The following is a 25,961-nucleotide window of genomic DNA, read 5'->3' on the forward strand; positions in this document are numbered from 1 at the left end:
AAGGGCATCCTGCTTGAATGAGATGATGGTGCCGAGAGGCCGAGAGTATCACGCTGCAGGCTAGAATCTACAGAGCATGCACTGCCTCAGTGAGAATCCGCAGAGACTAGTGCACTTGGAATTGTGCATGAGGAGCACAGAGCCTTCGAAAAACTCATCAAAGCACCACATCAAAAGGCAGCATTTGGATGTTTGAGACACAGGAGGCCTCATCAGCTGAATTACACTCGTTGCCTTTTGCTGGCAACATCCACTTTCCCTTCTATTCAGAAGAGCCAGAAGCAAAAGAGAGAACGAAAGAGGAATGAAAGAGCCAGGCCAAATAATGAAAAAAGAAAAAAAGAAAAAAGCACTCAACTCCACCCTCTTCAGCTGCATAGATTGTCCACAAAAGTATTTCATCTGGGGACTCAATGGTGGCTGCAATCCAGTCAACCCTCCTGTGCAACAACCTTGACTGGGGGGCTGCCTCCATTTTAAAATTCACCCTAAGGTGCCTTTTGAGCCAGGTGTGACCTCAATCTCACCTACTTCCCCACCACAGTCCCCACACCATGAGTCAGGGCTGAGTTGGGAGAAGGAGACTAGCTTTGAACTGAAGGTGAGGTCAAGTTTATTTAGACTTGACTAGGCATTCCGTACCTGAAAATAATATTTTTATAACACTTAAAAGTGACTGGAAAACTGTGGAATCACCCAAGGTAGCATTAAGGGATAGGGAAGAAGGATAAGACTGGGTAAACTGAAAGCAGGGTTTGGAAGAAAATGTAAAGCTATGCTGAAGGTGTGCCTTTAAAGCTCAGCCCATTCATTAAAGGGGTTACTTGTAGGCATTATTGTCTCTCTACACTGTTGCTGGATTTACAAATTTGTACAAATAATATATTCATCATTGGATACCCATCAGGGGTAAAAAGTTTCATTTCTCTGAAAAAAGAAAAAAAAAGAAGAAAGCTAATAATGATTGTTGTGTACTATAGATTAGACAAATATCTTCTGTGTTTTGTTTTATTTTGTTTTTGAGAGAGAGACAGAGAACGAGGGAAAGGGGCAGAGAAAGAGAGAAACTTAAGAAGACTCCATGCTCAGCACAGAACCCAACCCAGGGCTCGATCCCACTACCCTGGGATCGTGACCTGAGCTGAAATCGAGAGTCAGACATTCGGGGTGCCTGGGTGGCTCAGTCGGTTGAGCATTGGACTTTGGTTCAGGTCACAATCTTAAGGTTTGTGAATTTGAGTCCCACATCAGGTTCACCGCTGTTGGCCTGTCAGCGCAGAGCCTGCTTTGGATCCTCTGTCCCCTTCTCTCTCTGCCCCTCCTCCACTTATACTCTTTCTCAAAAAATAAATAAAATATTAAAAAAAAAGAGTGGGGCACTCAACTGACTAAGCCGCCCAGACACCCCTCTCTTGTGTTCCTTTTAATGCTCACCACAATTCTAAGGCATTTCATTTTTTTACGGAACAATGAGGAAACAGAAGGTCCAAGATGTGAGCCACTTGGCCCAAGTCAAAGCAATAGTAAATGGCAGAGGAAGGATTCAAATGTAATCCTATTTTGACTAAAAGGTCCTTTAATTTCTATACTCCATCCTGTCAGAGTAATAGCAGTTGTAAGACTGGCCCCACCTAATCCGAACATTTAGCCCTTAGGTCAGAGCACACATGTTGGTTCTTCAAACCTTAGTCTGCCTGGAATCACCACCCAGCCTTGACCTAGGTCAAAATAAACTAACACTGAAAGGCGTGTTGTGTAGTCTCGTTTCTAATCCAAACAGCTGAAAAGCAGGGAATGTGCTTGCTTACTGAGTCATAAATCAATGAACTTCAGAACTGTTACCCTTTAATGTGGAAGCAGTGAATTTCTTTCATATTTGAGGGGGGAAAAACCTCCTTTTAAGTTAAATTAATGCATTCAAATTCCATCTTGATTTCTGGGGAATGTGTCCCTTCACCTGTATATACATTTCCCGTTTCTCTTTGCTCCATTGGAACAGCTCTTTTTTGATATTTAAAAAAAAAAAAAGTGACTCCAAAGTCCTCTTGTATTTCCTTCCTGACAGCTAAGTGATATTTTCTAGGAGATAGGAGTTATATTTCACCTTCTATTCCAACATTCGAATTTCCTCTGGTAATTAGGCACAAGAATAGTTTTCTCAATTTCTAAAGTAAATAATGTTTTCTGGTTTCTACTTCAACTAGTCTTTTTTTTTTTTTTTTTTTTTTGCTAGTTTTCATCAGTTATTTATGCCACGTTTAGTCAGAATTATACAATATCAGCGGGGGGAAAAAGAGCTTAGATACCTTCTCATTTAACAGATGAAGAAACAGGAAAGCTATCTGCTATGTCCTATATTACATAGCTGATAAGTGATACAGCCTGGAATGTTGTGTTAAGAATAATTCTGAAGTCATTTGTAGACGTTGCTGAAGAGGTGCTATGACTTATTAGAATATCTGCCATGAGTGTGGTCTAGAGTCTGACAAATAGTTACTATACCAAGTCCTCACAATACCATGCTGTTTTTTAAAACCATGCTTCCCAGACTTTAATGCGCATACAGATGAGAAAATGCAGAGTCCGATTGAATAGGTCTGAGATGGGTCTTAAGCTTCTGCTTCAAGTGAGAACCATAGGTCATCAAACTCCAGCCTGCAGGCCCCATCCAGCCCACCACCTGTTATTGTGAATAACATTTTATTGGAACACAGTCCACGCCCATGTGTTTACACATGATCTGTGGCTGCTTTCAAGCTGCAGCTGCAGAGTGGAACGGTTGCAGCAGAGATCTCATGGCCTGCAAAGCCTACAATATTTACTATCTGGCAGAAAATGCCCAATCTCTTTTCTGGAGCATGGGTTGTCTATCTTGGTTGCATGTTACAGTCGTTTGGGGAACTTTTAAAAGTATGTAATCCTACGCCCTACTCCAGGCCAATTAATTCAGAATCTCAGGGGTAGAGCCAGGCATCATTTTAAATACATACACATATTTTATAAAATCTTAGAAAATTAAGATCTACTCTTTTAGAGCATGGGTTTGAAAATATCGGTGAGCAAAATAATCACCTGACATGATTTTAACATGCAGAGTCCAGGGCCACATTCCCAAGATCTGGTCCCATAAAGCTGGCACCTGGGGCCCAGAATCTAAAAACATACCAGTCCTCTTGACACAGGGGCCCCAGGACGTCACTGCAGAAGTGACAAAGTACAGTAAAACTTTGGTTTGTGAGCATAATTCGTTCCAGAAACAAGCTTGTAATCCAAAGCACTTGTATATCAAAGCAAATTTCAAGAGCCAGTGGCTCAGTTGGCATCATGTGCTACTCATATCACAAATATCACTCATGTATCAAGTTAACATTTATCGGAAATGTTTGCTCGTCTTGTGGAACACTCGCAGAACAAGTCACTCGCAATCCAAGGTTTTACTGGTACACTCTTTCTAATGCCATAAACACTTTATTTTTGAAAGTTCTGCATCAACTCAGGTGTTTCCAGAATTATGATTCACAAGACTGAGTCATTATTTTAAAGTACATCCAGTACCAGCAATTAGACTTCTTACCAAGAAAAATGATCCTGCATACCAAAATATTTCTCCCTGGCATTCTGATTTTGCCTTACCTCTGAATGTTATTATTGCTATAAATTATGGAAGAAAAAGACAACAATTTTCCCCAGTACTGTTCACAAACTCTATAATTGCATTTAAGAGTTTGATTTTATAAGCGTGGAAATGACACATGAAAACTGCTACTTAAATAATCTGAAACACTTGGAAAGATTTTGATTCCTCTGACCAGGTTTTGGGTTGTTTTAAAAATTAGCAGGATAAATAACTCATTTCCATTCCATTGTAATATCAAAAAAATGATAATCTAATTTCTAGGGTATCTGTGTAAGTGCCCAAATATCTAAATAAGTTATGATAAATGTATGCCAGACCCACTGCGTTTTCAGGGGAACTGGTTGCTTACACTCTGCCTGCTGGCAGGGACATCATATCAGCAGGTGCCTCGAAACTTTCTACATTTGCAAGGCCTGTGTATGGCAGTGGCTTTCAGGGAAAAGTTTCTCCTGTTTGGGATCAGAACTAGAACAAACAAGGAGATTAAGGCAGCTGGAATATTCCCCCTAAGCCTGGCTTTCCCATCTGCTGAGATCCAGGAGTGTGGTTCCCTCTGGGTCCTCCACAGCTCACCGTCTCATCACTTAATCTTTTGTTTACCTTCAAGTCTGCTAAAGGTTTGTTAGGATCCTGCCTAATATTTGTGGTGTTTGGAAATATGTTCAACTAAAAGTGCAACCAGATGCTGGGAGAAAAGTGAAGGAAAACACATGTGAGATAGTGATTGCCTGCTTTTGTTTTCTAAGATTCAGAGAAACTACATATCCCATGTGTTTCTGGAAAAGAAAAAAAAAAAAGCCGACCATAACCTTCTGGCAGCAAAATTCATTTGGGTACATGGATTGAGGATCTAGCCCTCCATGGAACCAACATATTTTTGGAAAGAGTAAAATTTATTGTTTTTCCAGAAGAGATGCTGAGCATCCAAGGATAAAGCTGGAAGGAACCAGGCCAATTTTCTCTGCACTGTGGTGAAGAAGAGAGATTGTGAAGGCAATGTGTGGCCGTTTGCAGTTCCTTACTCGAGTTTTAGATTTTAGAACAAATGTCGTGTCTTGGCCACAAGATGGCAGGATTTCGGCACATTCCTGCAAATAGCCTGCATCCTCTATCAGGGTTAATGGATGCTGGTGATTCTGGCCTGACTCTCTCCTCTCAAGAGATTTCACACTCTCATAAATGGAATATACAAATATGGATCAACGACTTATGTTTTATAGCTTTAAAATGTCAAGAGTCAGCTATTTACGTACTATAGTTGGCATCCACAAATTGGAAAGCTATGGAAAAGGCTCTAGTTTTATTTATTAATGGTCTCTCAACTCTTCCGTTGGATGAGATGTGGAAACTACCTGGATGCTGTTCTCCTTTGCTAAGGCTTTCTCGGGAGTAAGTAATGCTGTCATTGTGGACACCTAGCTTTTGCAACTCCCACGGGTTAACGTGGGGAGAATGGGAGGGAGGCAAGCTTTGATGGTAGAAACAAAGGCTGTGGGAGAGGGGAGTGTTTGCCCTTGCAGGGTGCACACAGAAGTGGGTCCAGCTGCGCAGAAAAACAGGAACTCTGCCACAGATCGGCCACATTAATCCATTCATTTACCTGTCCAATCCTTTTCCAAAACATTTGAATACAAGGCAGTATGACATTGCCTAGGAATGGAAAGATTAACAAGGCATGGTACTACCCTCAAGAGCCAGTCTATTGGACTATATCTAGACATATTGAGAAAACAAAAATCTCCCTATGGCAACTAGGCTAAAACAAAAAGAAAACAAACTATAGAAAAATTGAGAAAGAAGTTGGCCAAATTGCAGGTTGGTGAAGAACAAAGAGGACAGCGGGCAGGGATTAACAAGAAGGAAAGGGGTCTTTGAAATAGGATACAGGGTTAGAAAGCAAGTCATGCTGGGGAATTGGGGGTTTCGTGTGTGTAATGTAAGGGGCTCAATGTAAGGACAAGGACACTGGGACTGGAAGAAGAAACAACATGACAACAATAACAACAAAACAACAACAACACAATACTTGGGTTTCCACAGTGGCTGTGTGATCTTTAGCAATTAGTCACATCTTTCCGGGTGCCCCTTCCTCATCTGTGAAACAGAGACTACAATAACTAACGTAAGAAGTAGGTAGGAACATTAAAGGTGAATCGTAAGTGAGCGTGCCTGGCACTTAATTGTTGATTTCAGGACATCAGTTTTCTGTCGGGTCTTTTACAAGAATTAGTGAGGATGTCCATGCTAGGCACCCAAAGTAGACATACGCTTACCCCAACCCTCCTGCTCCTCCTCAACACTGGTAGTCGCAGTAAGGGTGATGGTGATGCCCAGAGATTGTGAGAAAGGCAGAGCGTTTCACTTAGGAAGCATGGGAACAAACGGTTTGTTTGCTAGTTTCACCAACACCAGCGTGAATACAGGCTCCTCGAGAGATCCGGGCACCAAGAGGGCAGAGAGAGAGTGTCCACTGCTAACCCTCCATTCATCACAATCTCATGCCCCTCTTCCAACAGTCACCACATGGCAGTTTGGGCTGTGTTCTTCCAACTTTGTGGCTCTCACTGTGTGTGTGTGTGTGTGTGTGTGTGTGTGTGTGCTGTGTGTGTCCCCATATGTGCATCTCCCCATGCATCTGTACATGCAACTCTGATGCTGGCTGAGTCCAAGTAAAGACGCTGTCTTCCCCCTTTTCCAACCTGGAAGCTGAACATAGCCTCTGGGGGTTGTCTACACAAAGGATATTCTCTCTAGGAGGTGCTGGAGATTCGCTGGTGGTTTCTTCTCCAAGGGGCATTAAGTCTTCTTCCGCCACCACACTACCGCCATTTGGGGGCTTGCTTCTCATTGAGCGTCCTCCACATTGCACTGGGCCCAAACCCGCCCACTTTCCCACCCCTATTGTACTGCACTTCTGCCTCGTTCCCCGTGAACCTTGACCCTCAGCCTAAGGCACTGTCCTAAAGTACAGGAGTCTTCTCAAAGCTTCTTTTCAAAAAAGATGGTCTCTTCCTACAAAATATTTCCTGTGCCAGTAATTATAAAGATAAATCATTTTCTCCATATTATACTACCTATATAATTATAATCGCATACGTAATTTTATATATATGTGAATTTGTTTTTTTAACATAAAATGGAATAATAGACATATATTATACACACTTCTTTGTGACTTCCAGGTACTCCTCGATTTTATGTCTTGTTTATCTTTCCAAAGTATTAGGAATAAATCACCCTCATTCTTTTTAATTGCTGCATAAAATTAATACTTCCATTAGAAATAAATCAAACTCATTCTCTTTAATTGCTGTATAAAATTAATACTTCAATATGAGACGAGGTAGATTTCTTTGTGCTCTACTTTTGTTAATGACAAGATACAACGTAATTCAGGGTTATGATGAAAATTCCTTAGCCAACATATTAGAGGCCTCCAGTTGCTTAGAACAGCAAAGCTATACAAATACTATAAATTATATTAGCAAGGTAAATAACGCTAATAATGAAAATCGCTAATACTTTATCAGCATGTTTCTAGCCACCAGGAACTACTATTGTCAGCCATTTGTACGCATGGTAGGAGTAATCTACCAAGAAGCAGACTATTCCCATTTCATAGATGATAGTTGTGAGGCATGGGAAAGTAAATAAATTGTTCAACGTAACACAACCAATACCTGACATTTTTTAAATTATTTTTTTATGTTTTATTTTATATTTGAGAAAGAGAGAGAGAGAGAGCAGGGGAGGGGCAGAGAGATGGAGACTATCTGAAGCAGGCTCCAGGCTCTGAGCTGTCGGCACAGAGCCCGACATGGGGCTCGAACTCACAGACCGTGAGATCATGACCTGAGCTGAAGTTGGACACTTAACCGACTGAGCCACCCAGGTGCCCTGACGTTTTCTTTTCTTTTAAGTTTATTTATTTATTTTCAGAGACAGCGTAAGTGGGGAAGGGGAAGAAAGAGAGGGAGAGAGAGAAACAATCCCAACCAGGCTCAACATGGGGCTCAAACCCACGAAACTGTGAGATCATGACCTGAGCTGAAACCAAGAGTCAGACACTTAACCATCTGAACCACCCAGGCACCCCGATAAGGGACATTTGCAACATGTATCGAGTTTGGCTCTAGAGTCTATGTTGTTAATCACTAAACAGGTATCATTATGTCCAACGGGAAATACTTTGTGCAGGCTTCTTTGCCAGGGACGCAAACTGGCTGTCATCGACCAAATTTACTGAACATTCCCATGCCAAGTGAGCTCCAGCTGAGCCTGCTATGGAGCTTTCTGTGCTGCTCTAAATTAGGCAACCAGGCTAGCATCCGTGAAGAACAGAGTGGGGCAAGATCTGTCAAGCAAGGCATGGCGTGGGGAGAGAAAGAACGAGAAGCAGCAGCTAAATGGAAGAGAAAGCAAGACTACAGTGGAATGCCGCCAGGCACCTGGCCCAGCGGGGAGAGCCTCCGAGGTGAGCATTGCCAAACCTCAGCGGCTCCAAGCCCAGTGCCCAAAATAACTGCAAGGAGGCATGCTGCCAGCGACTCACTTATTTCAACCAGAGCTGGGAGCACTTCATCAGATGCATCCGGTTCACGTTGGTGAGATAGTAGGTGGAAATATACGGTCAACGGCAATGAATTGGCACGCCCTGAAGTGGGCCAGCCATTGCCGGAAGCCAGGTCCCTTGCAAGTCGAAACCTCATTTTTCTCTCCTCTGAGAGCCTGCCACACATCTAATTGATCCTGCACATTTTATCCCTATACAATAGACTCTCTAACAAAGAGTGAATATTTCTTTCTTGTGATGACTGAATAGAAATTCAGAGTATGAGCTAGCAGGACCACATCCATGGAACACTCAAGCCAGGTGCCCGTCCGACAAGGCCAGTCCCCTACCTACGGTGGTCACAGCACCACTGATGCCATCTGTTGCCATCAGGCTGGAGGAGACTGGCATAGAAAACATATAGTGGCTCAGTCAGTTGAGCGACCGACTTCAGCTCAGGTCGTGATCTTGTGGCTCCTGAGTTCGAGTCCCACCTCCAGCTTGCTGCTGTCAGCCCGTTAGCTGTCTCCCACTGTCCCCCTCTCTCTGACCCTCCCCCGCTTGCGCTCTCTCAAAACTAAATAAATGTTAGAAAACAAAACAAAACAAAACAAAAGAAAACAGGAGGCCAGTGTGGTGAGGTTCAAGATGACCCCGAGAACTGATGAGCTTCCTTTTCAGCCAGAACTTCCAACAGATGACGTACAGTCACTGTTGCCGGTTGCTTCCAGATCTCACTGGACTGTAATCTATCAGTTTGTTATCTCAGTGTGCTTCAGGTGTTTACTATTGTTTTGAGGTTTTTTTTTTTCCTCCTGAGAGACCGTGTCTTCTGTTTTCTGTGACTCTCACTCTGGTCTCCAGAAGATTGCTACCTTGCCAGGAGATGCCTAGGAAAGTGTATTGTTTCCCCAAACTGAAGTGGAGCTATGACACCTCAATCTCCTTGCCTCTGGGCAGGGCAATTCTTCTGTTGCGTTTACACATCAAAATTCCCTGTGGGATCAGTCTGCAACTAAGAATCTCCTGAAACCGAGATAAACCTAGCTTCCTTTCCTGCCCTATCCTGTTTCCTGTCCTGCCCGGCAGGTTTTTCCTGAAAGCATCCCCTCAATAAATCACCTGTGTAAAAATTCCTGCCTCAGGCTCTGCTTCTAGGAACCTATCCCAACACAGCATGTAAGGTCTTTGTCAACAAAAACCATAAGCTCTACACATGACACTAAAAACAATACCGTGCAATGTTTCTCAAACCCTCAGCTATTCACATCCTACCTGTACTATTTTACCATGTTTGCATATCACTGATGCAATTAGTTACTTAATGGTTGTTTGTAAAATAGTTTTTAAACCTACTCTTTAAAAAAAAAAAACTAACTTCCCCCTTAAAAAGAATATTTCCAGGGGTGCCTGGGTGGCTCACTTGGTTAAGCATCTGAATTTGGCTCAGGTCATGATCTCACAGTTCGTGGGTCCCAGCCCAGCATCGGGCTCTGTGCTGACAGCTTAGAGCCTGGAGCCTGCTTCGGATTCTGTGTCTCCCTCTCTCTCTGCCCCTCTCCAGCTCATGCTCTCTCTCTCTCTCAAAAATAAATAATAAACATTAAGTAAAATTTTTTGAAATGAATATTTCCAAAACCATGAGTTCAAAGTACTAATTTAATTTTTTATACACAGGAGAATATATATATATACATCTGAATACCATTTCATTAACCATCGTGCATCATTATGTACATGGACCACATCTTTAAAAATATGATACAATGAAAAGTATGTTTCTGTCTGATTTGTAGCTGTTAGTTGTTTATACTACTGATGTGGAAATGTTGGGGTTCAGAGTGAACCATCGAGAGAATCCTTGAGGTATCTCTGGTGCCAAAAGATGCTTTTATTAGAACACGGGACAGGACTTGCGGGCAGAAAGAGCTGCACTGGTGTTGTGAGGAGCAATTGATGATATACTTTCAAGTTGGGAGGGGGTTAGGGATAGCCTGCAAGGAAGTTTGGAAGCAAGGTTTCCAGGACCTTGAGAGGCTAGCTGCTGTTAGGAAAAGTTCATTTACTATTGTCTAGTGAAACCTTAGTTATGAGACGCTTCAGATGTACATCAGTGGGCCATATGCTTGCAGGATGATTGCTAACGTATATCTTGGGCGGGGGGTAGAGATAAAGGAAATTTCCAAAGGAAATATTATGTGTTAAAGGAGACTTACAGGGTCCTGGAGGTTGGGATAAGGTTAAGCTAGGATTGCCTTTTGCCCTTAGCACAGCATTTACACTGAGGCAGTTGAGTTCCAAATAGGTCACTCTGCCTGTTTCAAGGGCTTGTCAATGGGCTGTAGGTTGTAAGGAAATTTAAGTTTTTTCTTTTGCCTTTGTATCCACATCAGTACTACTACAGACCTGTGCTTACGTTGGATACGGGATCATTTATTGTTGGTTTTTAAAAATCAAAAATTAAAATTTTTAATTTCCTCTTACCACCTTATCTTGCCAATCATCCTAAGAGAGATGCTCATGATGTAGAGTAAAAGAAGGAAGAAGCATCCGTTTATAAAAAGCAGACATAATTTAAAAAATCATTTGGTATCTGTATCTATCTACACCGTTGGAATTTTTCGGTGATCATCTGATAACATGTACCTGTCAGATAGAAACATCTCCCTTAATGATTAAATTGGGGGTTTACCTCCAAGGAAAGGAGATCTTCTAGAAACTTGGAACACTTGTGGCTTGGATGATTAGCTGACATCATGAAACTCCAACGCTTTTCTCAGAAGAGAAAGGGACATCAATGGCCACCCGCTCAAGTTACTGGTAGCACATTACAGACTCTTGAGGTCATACAACTTTTCCTCTGAGCTGTAGCAATGCAGTCAGAATAAGCACTTAGAGTCATGCTCCTCAGAGATGAAAGCTGATGTCAAGAGACACGCAGTATGGACCAGTGTGGGTGACCAAAGGCATACAGATCACACAGGGCCAGAGATGATGGCTCTTCCTCCAGACTCCCCCCCCACCTTGACAGCATTGACTCTGGGTTTGAGAAACAGAGTATTTCAATAAGGAAGGTGATAAGCCAATTGTTAACAAAACCCTCAGGGTAAATCTCCTCTTCAGCCTAATGGTTTCTCCTCTTCACATCTCCTCTTCAGCCTAATGGTTTCTCTCCATGATTCATTCTTCACACATTCCTTCTGGAACAATCTAGTACTGAGGGGAGAGCAGTCTAAAGTCCGCAATATCTTGAAAACAAGCTTTGAACACTTGCAAGGATTGTCAAAATCATACATGTTGAACTTGATGGGACAAGTTTAAAATTAGAGACTGAGAAAAAGTAGCCCCTATAGGTCAGGGGAATGAAGGCAGGCTTGATAAAAGAGTTCCCACCTAGCTAAATCTTTCTAAAAAAAGTATGACTTGATGTTTTTATCTCTCAGTGCATGCCTCTTCGAATGACAAGTTCTTCTGACAGATGGGTTTCAGCTTCATTGATATATCTGTGTTTGGCTGTGGGTTTTCCTGTTGTAAGAAAGTACATAATCTAGGTCTTATCCCGATTTTTAATCTTGAAGTGGCAAGGAGTTTTCTTTTACAAAGGATTTGTTTTTATTTTCCAATAGGTACATAAGCTTAATTTTTTTTTTTTTTTTTTTAGTATGATCCCTATGCTTCAGTCCTGGCTAGATTTTTATTTTTTTATTTATTTATTTTTTTTGCAGGCTGTTAATTGTTATTAGTAGTTGCCTGAGTGGTATCCTTGCTCCCATCACTCAATAGCTATAGCCATAGGCGTCTACTCCTCCCCTTTCTTGGAGCTTTGTAATTTGGGTGAGTAAACTACATACCCTAAAGACACCCCAGTCCTCCCTGGGCTGCAGGATGTAGATTAAAATATCAGAACTTTTAGGGGTGCCTGGGTGGCTCAGTCGGTTAAGCGTCCGACTTTGGCTCAGGTCATGATCTCGCGGTCTGTGGGTTCAAGACCCGCATCAGGCTCTGTGCTGACAGCTCAAAGCCTGGAGCCTGCTTCAGATTCCGTGTCTCCCTCTCTCTCTGTCCCTCCCCTACTCATGTTCTCTCTCTCTCTCTCTCTCTGTCAAAAATAAATAAACATTAAAAAAATTTTAAAAACTCAGAACTTTCAGGTGTATATATATTTTTTGAAGTTTTATTTATTTATTTTGAGAGAGAGAGAGAGAGAGAGAGAGAGGAAGAGAGAGAGTCCCAAGCAGACTCCACGTACTGTCAGTGCAGAGCCCGACACAGGTCTCAATCTCATGAACTGTGAGATCATGACCTGAGCCAACATCAAGTGTCTGTCCCTTAACTGACTGAGCCACTCAGGTGCCCCTAGGTGTATATTTTAAATTTAAAAAATAAGAAATTAAGGTTTATTAACATGTCATATATGGATAGATACAGGTGCCCTAACTCAGTCGTAGGTAAGACAGGCATGTGTCACATACAGTAACTGAGGCATCCTAGGGGAAGCATAGAAGTTCTAACTGCAGAGGAGGTGACAGTGATGGCTTCACTCCAGAGACTTCCTGCCATCTTCTTAAAACAACAACAACGACAACAAAAACTTGGTCTAAACATAATATCAATAATTCATAGGCAAACAACAAAAATTGGCAGACATTTCTTTTTTTTTTTTTAATGTTTATTTTTCAGAGAGAGAGAGAGAGACAGAGCATGAGCAGGGCAGGGGCAGAGAGAGAGGGAGACAGAATGTGAAGCAGGCTCCAGGCTCTGAGCTGTCAACACAGAGCCTGATGAGACACTCGAACTCACAAAGCATGAGGTCATGACCTGAGCCGAAGTCAGACACTTAACCGATTGAGCCACCCAGGTGCCCCAGACATTTCTATTCCACTTCGGGCTCTTTATCAAGTATATCAGGGGTAAAAACAATGAAGATGTAATCACATATGACAAGAGGGAAACCAAAATGATTCTAAGTTGTCCAGGCAATTTGAGTTTCACATTAAGTGTGTTTTCTGCCTTGAAATGTTAGCTAATGAGAATGTGGAACCATCACAATTAATAGAATATTTGCAATCTAAGTATCCAGAAAATGTGGACTAACCTTTATATTTTTTTCCAATGATGTTTCAAGCACAATGAAACCAATGTGCTGACCTTTTTAGTGAGAACAAGTGACTCTTACTAAGATGCTTCCCAGAAGATATGTTGCCCAAAATAAACAGATTTAATCTGTTCCTGCAAGGTAAAGAGGAGATGTTAACAAAATGAAAACCTACCTGTGATACAGGCAGGCCAGGTCTGAGGACCCAGGATCCCATAGGACCTGCCAAGATGGTCCTTGGCTTCATGCAGGATGGAAACCAAATAGCCAGCAGGAGGCAAAGGCAGAGTTATATATATATATATATATATATATATATATATATATATATATACACACACACAGAGAAAAATACAGATGGAGCATCCAGAAGACTCTGAAAGGAAAAGAGAGAGTCTTAGCTTTGTTCAGGGTCTAGGCATTTTTTTTTTTTTTTATGGAGGATGGTGGATGGTCTGGTGTATGTGCTCCCTCAGGTATCCAGGAACCAGTTAGAACAAAGACAGGGGCCCAGGTATTATTCCTTAAAACCAGGGATCCTGACCTGGGGATGTCTAGTGCAGGTGGTCTGGAATACACATATGATAGCTTCCTTCTGTCATTCTCACCTGGTCCTTCCTTAGATGTTATTTATTCTAGAGAATCATTAACTCCTGTCCCTTACAAGGAGGACATTGCTATTTGCATTACAAGGCATGTGTAGTAGAGTGGGTCTCAGCAAGAATAGAAGCAGGAAAAAGGAGCAAAAATCAAATTTTTATCCAGTCCTTCAGTTTATCTATCTCATACGCTCTTAAAAACAACTCCGTGGGGCACCTGGGTGGCTCAGTTGGTTAAACATCTGACTCTGATTTCTGCTCAGGTCAATGTCTTATGGTTCAGTTGGTGCGTTTGAGCCCTGTGTTGTGGGTTTGGGCTCTGTGCGGAGTGTGAAGCCTGCTTAAGATTCTCTCTCTCTCTGTCTCTCTCTCTGTCTCTGTCTCTGTCTCTCTCTCTCTCTCTCTCTCTCTCTGCCTCTCTCCCAAGCTCACTTGCTTTCCTTGTCATGCAGAGCACATTTTGAGAACTGCTACTTGCTAATGTTTGTATCACTATGTGATTTTGTTGCTGGAAATGATGTGTGTTATCTATGAAAACTCTCATATCTGTGCACTTAAGAATATGATCACAGATTTACTTAAGCTCTCCAAAATACTTCCAAATAAATAGTTTTGATGGATTTTGAATCATTTGCTTAAATATAAAAATGCAACATATTTCCACTTATTTTTAAGAACAATGATTGGCATCTGAGAAGATAGAAATAGAATAGCTACATTTTAACAAAAACCTTTTATGTAACTGATAAATGAAACAAAAAGCAATATGATATAATAAGCATGGACAACTATGTTACTTCATTCATTTGGATCTGTATATATTTGAAGATGTCTTTTTCACAGGTGACAGCCATTCAAATCAAATTTTAAAATAAAATGAATTTCGGGGCACCTGCGTGGCTCAGGTGACTGACTCTTGATTTCAGCTCAGGTCATGATCTCATGGTTCGTGGATTTGAGCCCCACCTCAGGCTCCATGCTGATAGGTGTGGAGCCTGCTTGATATTCTCTCTCTCTCTCTCTCTCTCTCTCGCTCTGCCCCTCCCCACTTGTGCATTTGCTCTCATGTGCATGTTCTCTCTCTCTCTCTCTCTCTCTCTCCCTCTCTCTCAAAATAAATCAATAAACTAAAAATAAAATAAACTAAAATAAAATAAAATAAACTGAATTTAGGAATTTCCACTCCTGCCAAAGATTGAGAGATAGTAACCAGATTTACCCTCCAGCCTAATTTTTTTTTTCAAATCGACATAATAAATAAAACAATGGCTTTTATAACACTGCAACTCGGGCATAAAGAACAGTGTGATTCATGACAAATGAGAAACAAAAAGAAAAGCTGTGATGGTCTCCACTCTCTGCCTGAAGAGAGTTTCCTGGCAGCATGCAGCTCGAGGAGGGGAAACCTAGGTGGAACAAGCGAACTCACTGAAGTGGAGGAAGCAAGCTGAGAGCCTGGGAAGACCCAAGGGGCTAGTTTGCCAGACAAGAGTACCAGAGAAGAGAGAGCCGCAAAGGGAGAGAACCCCAGAGGTCTGGAAAGATACATCCTCAAGTGACCAGAACACTTATCACAGCACGCATGTGAGGACACTGCCCACTTCCAGGAAAGAACCACCTGAAATTATTCAAAGGAACAGTACTCAATGCTCACAGGGTTGGAGAGCGTTCACAAGGTTCCTAAAACCCTTGTAAATTCCTAAGTGCTAAGAGCACCAGAAGCATCTTTGTTCTAATATAGCTTCTGGGGAGGGAGGAGGGGGAGTAATCCTGACCATTTAACTTCTTGTCTGGCTAGTGCAGAGGACAGGTTCTGGGAGAATAACAGTAATTTATAGCACACTTAATCAGGAGGTGATGCTAATCACAGCTGTGCTTAGAATGTGGTGTCTTTGTTAAGGAAAACCAACACAACCTTTGGCTCCTGGCATGCAGCTCTTCTGGATATGGAAATGCCTTTCCTGTCTGCAGGGCTTCTACCCAATCCCCATTTGTAGACTTACAGAAACTGTCATTCACTGCTCTGACATCCTATCCAACATCATGACCAACCGGGATAGCTCATTGCCTAGGAAATGCACCAATGTATTCTTCCCATAATTCATTGGTGTTTCATGTGTCCCATCACCCAGAAGAACAAAGCAGCTGAGGGCTCATTATGGCACCAGCTAGCATACATCTCCTTAGAGGTTGGGATGCTGTCCTATTGGAATATAGTATATGTCTTCAACCAACCGATGAACAATATATGGAACTGTTTCCACAATATCCATCAGGAATGGAAATTAAGCATGGTCTCAATAACCTAGCTGTCCCTTCACCATGGCTCCTGCCTGGCTCCTGCCCCCACTACTGAGCGCCCAACCTGCCCACCACATGAGATCGGTGCTCAGTCCCTCACACGGCCCCATTACCTACACTTTGAGCCTGCTTCCTCATGGCAGGTTGATTCCACTGAAACTGCCCCCAACCTGGGAGTCAGCATCAGTACCTTATCCTCCAGGACTGGTTTTCTTTTCCTCTGATCCAAATGTTCTCTGTCCTACATATATATAATTTTTCTCTTTATATCATTGTCAACACATTCTCTATTCTCTGCAGGATGAGAGTTTTCTATAATGCTAAGGTGAAGCAGAAAGAAATGCCTTTGACTTCCTCTGGTGGAAAGGGTTCCTTCCTCATTGGAGATCAAGGTGAAAATGGATCCACTTCAAGTATATAGGTCCATGTCATGTCTTGTGTATTCTCATTATCTGGCTTCCTAGCAGCAGTAGTTCAGAAATTATTTTACTTCACATTCATTATATGGTAGCCATAAAAGTAACTTGAAAAGAGTAGCAGGCAGGATAATTTTAAGGAAAAAAAATGGATGAGGATCTAAAATTAAGACCATTCTTAGCATTAATCAAAGTTATAGTGATTATTACTACTCAATTTAATTAAGAAATGCCCTCACTAAGGCTCAGTGCCACTTAGCCTTTTCTTGCAATAAATAACCATTTGCCGTATATTCACAGAACAAGTTACAGTAAATATATGCAACATACAAGCTCACATAGTAGGAGATGTTTCACTGCAAGAGTGGAGGTGATATACTCTGTGTAGTTCTGATGAATGCCATCTATATTTTTGTTTTTACTTTTTAATGTTTATTTTTGAGAGAGAGAGAGCAAGAAGGGGAGGGGCAGAGAGAGAAGGAGACAGAGAATCCCAAGCAGCCTCCGCACCATCAGCACAGAGTGGGATGAGGGGCTCGAACTCACAAACTGTGAGATCATGATGTGAGCAGAAATCAAGAGTCAGTCACTTAACCGACTGAGCCACCCAGGTGTCCCTGGATTTTTAAATGACTGCTGAGAACAGTCCTGGAGGAAAAAAAATCACCTAGGATTCTCCACCCCATTGTGCCCTGCTTATTCACTATTAACCCTATTAACATTTTTTTTTTTTTTTTTTTTTTTTTAGAAAACTAGAGTGGGGAGGATCTACAGCCAAAGGGTACATAGGGAGCTACAGGAAGGTTTTGTTATAGGATGCCAGCCTGCTGCCATCCATGGGGAAGGAAGGGAAGATACTGGCCTCACTACATGCACAGAGTCTCTGGCAGAGACTGCAAAGCTAACGAAACTTGAGTTCCAGGCCCCTTCCAAAACTCTGGGATGGGCCTTATCAACATGTCACGGTCACAGGTTCCCATAAAATTTGCGCAAGTAAGATTTTAAAATTTATTTAGTTATATAACACTGTCCCTTCACGCTCGGACTTTCCTCTGACTTCCCCTCCACCATACACATCCACTCCCTCTCAGATGGCTTGGAGCCTCAGGCATTCTTGAGATCTGGCTAAAGGAAGAGTTAAGCTGGAGAGGCATTTAGTTTGGGTTTAAAAACATATCTACATAGGTCACAGTCACTTCCATGAAATATACAGTTATCGCCAAAGCAGGAATGGCCTCCAGGAATACCTGTAATTGTCCATTGTCCTGACTGTCCAGCATCATGACACAAAGATATAGAACCAGAGGAATGCTTGGGTGGCTCAGCTGATTAAGAGCCTGACCCTTGATTTCAGCTCAGGTCTTGATCTCACAGGTTCATGAGTTCAAGCCCCGCATCGGGTTCCGTGCTGGCAGTGCACCCTGCTTGGAATTCTCTCTCTCTGCCGCTCTCCTGCTCATGTGCTCTTTCTCTCCCTCTCTCTCTTTCCCTCTCAAAATAAATAAATTAATTTAAAAAAAGAGGCAGCACCATAAAGGAATATTACATACAGTGTTCAACACTAGACATATGAGAACATGTGGAGTCTGAAAAATTCTTTCAATCATCAAATATTAAAATGGCAAGGAGAAGATTTTGTATAACATATAACATATCTTGTTAATATGGAGGTTCTCTCCTGTCAGAAATATTCTTAAAATGTAGCATATACAATTGTAAGCATCATATTTCTTTCTTTTTTGATGGAAATTAAGCAAAATGGAATTAAGGTCCTGTGTTTTAAATATCCAAACAAAACCACACACACACAAAGTGAAAATGTGTGGCAAGTAAAAGCTTTATGAATGCCAAATATTAATAATAAAATATAAATTTTGATCACTCATGCTAGAGGAGAAACTGAATTGTATTTCTATCCTTAAGTTAAAAATAATATTGCAATAATATTTTCAAACAAAGAGACCATCAGAATAAGCCCCAAAACTGCAGGAAAAATTATAGTAAAGATATGGCAGATAGAAGTATAGGTTATGTTTCTGGATTTTTATGTTTGTGACAATTATTAGCTTGAAACTCTGTAATTTTTTGATTTCGTCTTATTCTAAGTATTTACTTTAAAATCTAATTGTGTATTTGCAGTTTTTAAAATTATTTTGCTTTCAAATTTAACAATTCTTTAACAATTTAAAAAAGACTCCTTACATTGTTAAAACTTTGAGGCCTTGGATCCACCTCTGGGCTCTCACATTGGCTCGTGTCACATGTCAGGATCATCTCTTCCTCACTGACACACGCTGCCAGGCTGTCACCATATAAAATGCCTAGTATGGCCATTCTACTTAGTTCTGCTGTTAAGATGACTTGGGAATTTGATTTTAATTGCTTCTAGAAGGCCAGAAATGGAATTGTTCAGCTCCGACCTTCCAGGACCCACCACACAACCAAGCACTAGGGTGTGATACATCACCCACAAGTAAAACTGAGTCCATTTCAATATCCTGACTAAAACAATGCCTAAGGGTTTCTGAAATTTTATTTATTTTTAAGGCAAACTTGTCTCCATTTCACTCGCTTCCATGCGTGCTTTCAGTCTTCAGCACCAATTTCTCGGAATCTTTTATTAATTATTTATAAACATTTCACATGAAATATGGAGATGCCAAAGTGCTTAAATTCTCTCTGATATGACTTGAGAGTAGACATAAATGAATAACTTTCTCCCTTTGTGATGGAATAAATTATCATGTTCTGAGATTTAGAATATCAGAAACGATAAGTGACAAAAAATGCCCGGGAGTAAAAATTTGTGCTTTCTTGAAGCAGAAATAGAAAAGATGTTTTATTCCTGTATAGTTTGGAATCAAGTCATGTAAAGATTTGGATGCATGTGTGTGTGAAGGGAAAGGACCAAGATCTATTTCTTATTTTCCTGTCATCCGTATCTCTGGCAACCAAGATAGAATAATGGAGACATCTTCCGGGCGCCATTATTTCCATACAGATGTCACTAACTTCTTTCAGACATATTTTAATTGCTGTTAGTTTCTAATGAAATTCTTAATCCTGAGGGAAAGTTAACTCATTGAAGGATCTTCTTGGCTCACTGCAGAATACTAAGTAGCACAAATGTCTGATGTTGACATAATTAATAATACTGAGTGGCAAGGAATTTATTCCAAAGGACCTGGTGAAGAACTAAATGTATTAGATACTATACGGAATAACATATATTTTCTAACCTATCACCATTCCAATGTAATATGCTACAATAATATTGATTTTTTTTTCAAAACCTGGGCTGGGAATAGCTTATTTGCAACTCAAAAATTTCATCATTATTATACTTGTATTTTGTCTTAGCTGCTGATGTGAAATTGGCCAATGAAAATCATGGCATTGTTCTTAGTAATGTGGATCTAGTTTAAGGGATGTTTTTCTACAGATGTTTATTCTGATAAAGTAGCATATGATTACTTTTGCTGTATCTATTTAAAATCCATTCACTGTGTCCCCACTTATAGCCCTAATATTTCCATGTCTTAGGTAAGTATTCATTCATCCATTTTTAAGTTCATTTGTATTGTTCCAAATCTTTTTTTGATTAATGACATTTTTGTGTATTACTATTTTGTGTAAATTTTTTATATATTATAAAGCCAACAGCTCATCAAACATATACTCAATGTAAAAAATTTTCAGCATTATTAAACTATGGAGAATGAAATGTGAAAACTTGCTACTCTGTACATTGAACTGCCCTCTTGAGAAATCAACACTCTTGGCAGTCTTTCCTGTTCACTCATACATACACCATTTCCCCATTTTTGTAGATGAGTGGGATCATGTCATATATACTGTCTTCAAAATTGCTTCTTTTCTTTAACAGTATCCTGGATATCTTTACATTTCAAGATATTTAAGAGCACCTCATTCTTTTCAACAGGTTACCATAGTATGTCACGTAATATGGGATCTTCACCCAAGTATCTGATCATTTCCCTAAGACGGAACTTAAGCTGCTTTCCATAATTTACTGTCACAAGCAGTACTGCTGAGACCATTCCTTTCATCCATCTTGTGTACATGGGCAGGATCTTTAGAACAGATTCACAGATATAGATTAGCTGAGGCACCGTATGGCAACTTCACATTTTGATTAATTCTTCTAAATTTATGCTACAACCAATAGTTTATGACCTTTTTACACCCTTGGAAACACTGTATAATATTTAAACCAGTAAGATATATGATGTATACCCAATACACACATTATAATTACCATTTTCCTGATTACTAAAAGGTTAAACATCTTATCATTTTTTATTTCTTTTACCAATTGCTTATTTATATCCATTCTCATTTTTTATTTGATTTCCCAATCTCTTATTTTATTTGAAAAACTCCATATATTTTCATAATTTAATGTTTTGTTATATATTTGCAAATATATTCTCTTAAATTGTAATTTGCCCTTAAATATTTTTAAACGTTGGTAAGATATACATAATAATAATGAATCAAAAACTCACATACACAACATGACATTTTTAAAAACAGAATATTATTATTACCTTGGAAATCCCTTGCATGTCCCTCTTCAATGTCAACCACCTGCTCCTTTCCCAGGGAACCACTATTCTGAATTTGTGTCTACCATTCCCTTGATTAGGTTTGTAAGTTTTCCAAATATATTCTTCTTACCAAATATTATTCTTGATAATATTGTATCTAGTTGGCATCTTTTAACTTCATACGAGATCATACTAATTTAGTTTGTAGCCACATGCATTTTTTGCTCAAAATTTTATTGCTGAGATTCAATAATGTTACTATCATTCATTCATTTTCCCTGCACTAACTTTTGGCATGATGTACATAATTATATCATAACTTATTCATCTTTGATGTTGTACACCAGTATATTGGGGTTGTTAACAGTTTTCTAACTGTTACCAATATAGTTGTCATGAACATTTTTGTCCAATGACATTTGTATGGGTATTTTCCTAGGGTGGTTGTTCTCAAGGTTTTTGATCTCAGGACTTCTTAATATCCTGAAAGTAACTGAAGATCTCAAAGCACTTTGGTTTATACGGGTTATATCCATCAGCATTTTTCAAATTAGAAGTTTAAAGAGGAAAATTTGAAATATTCATTGATTAATTTCATTTGAAAATAATGAATATATTCTATATAAATAAAATGTTTAGAGAAAAATAACTTTATTTTTCAAAATGAAAAATTTAGTGAGAAGTGTGGCATTATTTTATATTTTTGTATATCTTTATAATGTTTGGCTTAATGGAAATAACCTGACTTATCATTACTGCTTCTGTAGTTGATCTGTTGAAATATATTGTTTTGGTTGAAATATATGAAGAAAATCCAGTTCCATACAGAAAAGGGAGGAGTAATTAATGCCTTAGAAAAGAGAGGGATATTTAATGCTTTTTCTGCATAATTGTAAAATCCTTTCTTTGATACTATACCAAAATTTGACAAGCCAAAGTTTTTTTCAAGGTTAGTTGTAATGTGGAACATGAAACTATAACTGCACTTTCATGCCTTACCACACTAAAATATATTGTCCATCATACATATTTCGATTAATCTTTATCCATGTATGATTTTGTAATACCGTCATTGATAATTTAGAACATATTCGTTCATTGAGACATGTAGATCTTTCGAACATTGGATATATCTTTATATAGCATCGCAAGGTTAACATTTAATACACTCACTGATCTTACCAGAAGACCTTTAAGTATTGAAAAGCTTCCTAGCTCACAGTAGCAAATGCAAATTTCCACTATTTTGGGTGGGTGCAGAACTTGAAAAGCTTATTCTAGTATTCCCTTGTTTATACTTTTAATGGCTTTAGGATCTACAGTGACATCCCTGTATCATTCCTAATAGTGATTTGTGTCTTGCAAGGATCTATTTTTTATGAAAGCCTGATTCTTGGCTCTCTATTCTGTTCCAGTTGTCTATTTGTCTATATTTCTTTCAATAACATATTTCTTTAATTCTTACAGCCTCACATTGTATGATATCTGATAAGAATTTTCTTTTTCTTCTTCCTCTCCTTTCTTAAAAATTTTTTTAATGTTTACTTATTTTTGAGAGAGAGAGAGAGAGAGAGAGAGAGGGAGCACGAATGGGGGAGGGGCAGAGAGAGAGGGAGACACAGAATCTAAAGCAGGCTCCAGGCTCTAAGCTGTCAGCACAGAGCCTGACGCAGGGCTCCAACCCACGAACTGTGTGATCATGACCTGAGCTGAAGTCGGATGCTCAACCAACTGAGCCAACCAGGTGCCTGGTTCTTCCTCTCCTTTCTTTTATTTTCTTCTCCTTGATCTCCTTTTCTTCTTCTTCTTCTTCTTCTTCTTCTTCTTCTTCTTCTTCTTCTTCACCTTCCTCTTCTTTCTTCATCTTGAGTATTTTGTCTATTCTCTTTATCTGAAGTATTTTGTCTGTTCTCGGTCTTATGATTCTCCATAAAAATGTAGAATAAGCTTTTCAAGTTCCACAACAAAAACTATCAAAATGAAGACAAGAACAGAGATAACCCAAGGGTATGAATATTTATGTCCACAAAATGACTTGTATAAGAACATTCAAAGCATTCTTTTCATAAGCGAACACTGAAAGTAAACCAAATGTTTATCAAGAGAGAATGAATAAACATAGCAAGATACATTAATAAAATGGAATTTACTACTAACTACTATAAAAGAATGAACTACTGATGGACACAACATAATAGGTGAAACTCAAAAAACTATTTGGAACAAAATAGTCAGATACAAAACACCATATACCTTATAATCCGTTTATATTATGGCAGAAATCAAAACAGTGGTTGCCACTTGGAGAAAGGTGAAGTATTTAACTGTAAAGGAGTGCAGGAGAAATTAGTGGGATGTTGGAGATATTTTATACAGTGATCAGAATGGTGGTCACCTAAGTGTCAAAACTTATACATCATATCCTTAAAGCCTGAGCATTTTGTTGTTAATAAATTACTCATTAATCAAAAACACAACCCACTTCCATATAAATTAATGGCTCCAAATGTCATAATGAAAGTTACAAAGTATTTTGAATTTAATGACAATATCACAACTTGTGAGGCACATCTAAGCTAAAGGGAAAATCATAATATAGAAAAATATACTAATAAATTAAAGGCAGATAACTGAATATTGCCTAAATTTTCAAACAAGTTATTTCTTCATAATATCCTTTTTTTTTAAAAACAAAATTTGGATACCAAGAACTACGCTTCAATATTTTTGCCTTTATTCATTTTAATCATAGTCCATTTTAACAAAGATGGGCCCTTTTATTTGTCCTTTAAAAAAATCAACTTGCATCTTGTTAAGCCATGCTATTTTTGTATGACTTTTACCATACTTTTAAGAACTTTTTAGTTTGTGTTTGCTTGTTTGTTTGTCTGTTACGGTCTTCTTTCAACTTTCCTAGGTATCATTTTATTTTATGTTTGTTAACCTTTAAAAGTTGCACATGTTACTCATTGATTTCTTTAAGTTTGTGTAGCACCAAAATTCAGACCAACGAATATTAAGACATTCCTTATTTTCTACAGTTCAGTGAGTAGATGTAACTTTCATGAACAATTTGTGGAAAGTCTGGCATTTAGTTATCGATCTCTTGGCATTTCTAAATATGTCTTTTTCATTGTGTGCAAGTAATGACACTTAAACTTTTTTGTTTCTGAGTTGATTTGCATTCTCTGCAGCAGAAATTTCCTGTATTAGTGATTTCTGAACTCTGTTGCCCAGAAGCATGAGGCTTCTGACTATTTCTTAGCAATTTGGGAGTTTTTTGAGGGCTTGGCATATACTGGAGCTTTTCTTTGCACATCTGCAAGTAGGCAAATGTTCTTCATATTCCTATGGATCTTCACTTTGAGTTTATGTTCCAGTGCCATTTTGTGACTCGGGAACAGGAGGTAATTTCATGCTTTGTGAAGAACTTTGAATGGTTTGGGATCATTTGTTTTTAAGAAATGGAAATGCAAATTGTTTAGTCACTGCTATTATGGGTATTTTGTAAGATGGCAATTCAGTATCAACTCAATTTCGCTACCATTTTAACATTCAAAGGGGCATGTTATCAATGAGAATGAATCACTTTTCACTGAATTATTGTCACTATGTTCACTTAATTTGTGAGACCCTGGAAGTGTAGAAATTATCTAGAATTAAATCTTCAGCTTTACAAAAAATTTGTCCTCACAGTTATCATCAAAAATTATTATAATAAGTAACACTGAAGCTTTATATTTAAGCAAATGAAAATGACAAGGATTCTGAGCATCAAGAAGAGGCCCATGTACTTAGTTTAGGACCAAGAGCCCAACAGTAGTTGATATGGGTCAGTGGAGACCTACAAGAAGGAGGAACTTCAAGACTAAAGCAGTGAGATTCCCAGGATATTTTTCTGCTCTTCAAGGTTATTGCCAAAGGACCTCATGACTGCAATATTTAAATGGCTTCTCAAACTCAAAGTACTTTAATGCATTTGACTTTATAAAATCTTTGGATGTACCAGTAGTGGGATTTTTCTAAATCGTTTTTTTATGACAAAGTTTCTGAACATGAAATTCTGCTGATATTGCTGTGGCTGTAAAACAGAGGAAATGCATATATATTTGATTTTTGCATATCTATTTTCAACTCTCTAAAAATAACAATATTCACACTTGCCTTCTGCTAAGAAATCCAAATGTGAGTTTTTGAAAACATAAGGAGTAGAAAAATAACTAAAAGTAACAATGTTTATGCCACAGGATTTAGCCAAAAATACTTCAAACACAGTAGACACTTAGTAAATACCTATTGAATAAAAGAGTAGATGAGTGAAGTCTTTTGTTTAATTAAGAATTAGGTAACAATAAAATAAATACTAAGACAAATAAGAATCAAAACACTATTGGCAAAATGTTTACTAAAGCATATACACACTTACACATTTTTTTTATTTTGGTGCTTATCTTTATGTGCATATTCAGATTGCTCTGTTAAATTAGATTATGATACTTACTTTATCAACAGTTTATACTATCACATAGCTATAGAAGAGAATCTCTCCACAGATTTATGTGTAGGTGAACAATTTGTCTACACCTTGAAGGAGGGGGAAAAGGAGGACTTCCTCTTCATCTGTTTCTAGAGACCCCTTTGCCACATGCTGCCAGACCAGAAGATGAAAATCTGACATTCCCAGTCCTTGGATTTCTTCTCTTCTGTATCTGCCCTTTCCCTTGGTGATCTCAGTTTCAAAGTTTTAAATATCATTGATACATATTGAAGAAGCTTAAATGTATTACTTC

Source organism: Acinonyx jubatus, chromosome B4 (assembly GCF_027475565.1).
Source record: "Acinonyx jubatus isolate Ajub_Pintada_27869175 chromosome B4, VMU_Ajub_asm_v1.0, whole genome shotgun sequence".
NCBI lineage: Eukaryota > Metazoa > Chordata > Mammalia > Carnivora > Felidae > Acinonyx > Acinonyx jubatus.